A 2,325-nucleotide genomic window follows, 5' to 3' on the forward strand; every position below is an offset into this window, starting at 1 on the left:
GAAATCACACTCAAAACCAGGCACCTCCCTTTTCCTTCCTGTTCCACCCTGTTCACAGAGGTTTCGTTTCTTTCTTGGGTCTGTTGTGTAAGTTCTTGTAGCTAAATATGGACTGAGGAAGATTTACGTGAGTTTTAGAGAAAAAATGAACAAACAATAAAACAAACAAAGAAAAAACCAAAAATAACCCAAATCAGCCTAGCTGCCAATCTTAGTAGCTGCCAAGTGGGGACAGGGTGTGGATAAAAGGATGATAGCAATTCTTTCAGAATCAGAGTTTTCTTTAAATTGATTATTTTATGTGTTTACATTTCAAATGTTATCCTTATTTCCAGTTTCCCAAAACAAGCCCCCTATCCCCTCTTCCCTCCCCCTGCCTCTATGAGGGTGCTCCCCTCTACTCCTGCCTCAGTGGCCTAGCAAGAGACTGTAGCCAGTGAGCTGCTTCTCTAGACCTACATAGTGCTGTTTCACAAATCCTAAAACTTGCTATGGTACAGCAGCTTCTTTATCTGTTGACCAGTTAGTTACTGGAACTGTTTATGTCTGGGATTCTTATCAATGATGTTACTAGATATATTTGTGTAGATATGACTAGTAGTCATTTATTTTCATCTCTCATCATATCTAAATAGATGTTTACTTTCAAATACTGACATGGCATTTTCTGAAATGACTGAACCATTTGTTATCTTCACAGGCAATGCATGCAAATTGGCCATGTGCCGCCCACTGCTGCCACCCACCAGCCCTCACTGCTTCTACTGGTTGTTTGAATGGGCTTGATATGAACTTACATGGTGGCTCGAATTGGCATTGTTTTGGGATTATGTTGAATATATTTTCATGTCCTTAGTAATTGTTAATATATCTTCTATTATAACTTTTTTCTCAAATACTATACTTATTTTCATTTTGGCTGTTTTTCTAGGACAGAAACCATAAGCAAAGTACACACTGACAGGCACAGAATAATGTTCCCAGCAAAGCAAAACCAAAATGAAAAGACTGTCTCAGGTGGTCTTCCTTCCTGTTCATTGAAGAGCCACAAACACACAGCGATTCATAAATCAGATTAGAACTACCAAGGTTTCCAGATGGGGTTCGTGGCTGTCCTCCATAATCCCAGACTAGATGACCGAAAGCATGTCTGCTCTGTCCCTCTTGGCCTCTAGATTGAACCAGAAAAAGAAAACACAGAAGTGAAAATTGACAAAACAAGAAACAAACTTATTTTTTTTTAATCTTTTTATTTATTTTTAAATTTAATTTTATTTTTATATTAGATATTTTCTTCATTTACATTTCAAATGCTATCCCAAAAGTCCCCTAACCCACACTACTGCCCTGCACCCCTACCCACTCACTCCCACTTCTTGGCCCTGGCTTTCCCCTGTACTGGGGCATATAAAGTTTGCTAGACCAAGGGGCCTTTCTTCCCAATGATGGCCAACTAGGCCATCTTCTGCTACATATGCAGCTAGAGACACAAGGTCCAGGGTTACTGATTAGTTCACATTGTTGACCCACCTATCAGGTTGCAGACCCCTTCAGCTGTTGGGTAGTTTTTCTAGCTCCTACATTGGGGACCCTGTGTTCCATACTATAGATGACTGTGAGCATCTATTTCTGTATTTTTCAGGCACTTGCATAGCCTCACAAGAGACAGCTATATCAGGATCCTTTCAGCAAAATCTTGCTGGTATATGCAATATTGTGTGCATTTGGTGGTTGATTATGGGATGGACCCCTGGGAGCAGCAGTGTCTGGATGGTCCATTCTTTCGTCTTAGCTCCAAACTTTGTCTCAGCAACTCATTCCATGGATATTTTATTTCATATTCTAAGGAGGAATGAAGTATCCACGAGTTGGTCTTCCTTCTTGAATTTATTCTGTTTCAGAAGTTGTATCTTGGGTATTCTAGGTTTCTGGGCTAATATCCACTTATCAGCGAGTACATATCATGTGAGTTCTTTTGTGATTGGGTTACCTCACTCAGGATGATGCCCTCTAGGTCCATCCATTTGCCCAAGATTTCATAAATTCATTGTTTTTAATAGCTGAGTAGTACTCCATTGTGAATGTACCACATTATCTGTATCCCTTCCTCTGTTGAGGGACATCTGGGTTCTTTCCAGCTTCTGGCTATTATAAATAAGGCTGCTATAAACATAGTGGAGCAAGTGTCCTTATTACCAGTTGGAACATCTTCTGGATATATGCCCAGGAGAGGTATTGCAGGATCCTCTGGTAGTTCTATGTCCAATTTTCTAAGGAACTGCCAGACTGATTTCCAGAGTGGTTGTACAAGCTTGCAATCCCACC

This window comes from Mus musculus, chromosome 7, assembly GCF_000001635.26.
Source record: "Mus musculus strain C57BL/6J chromosome 7, GRCm38.p6 C57BL/6J".
Classification (NCBI taxonomy): domain Eukaryota; kingdom Metazoa; phylum Chordata; class Mammalia; order Rodentia; family Muridae; genus Mus; species Mus musculus.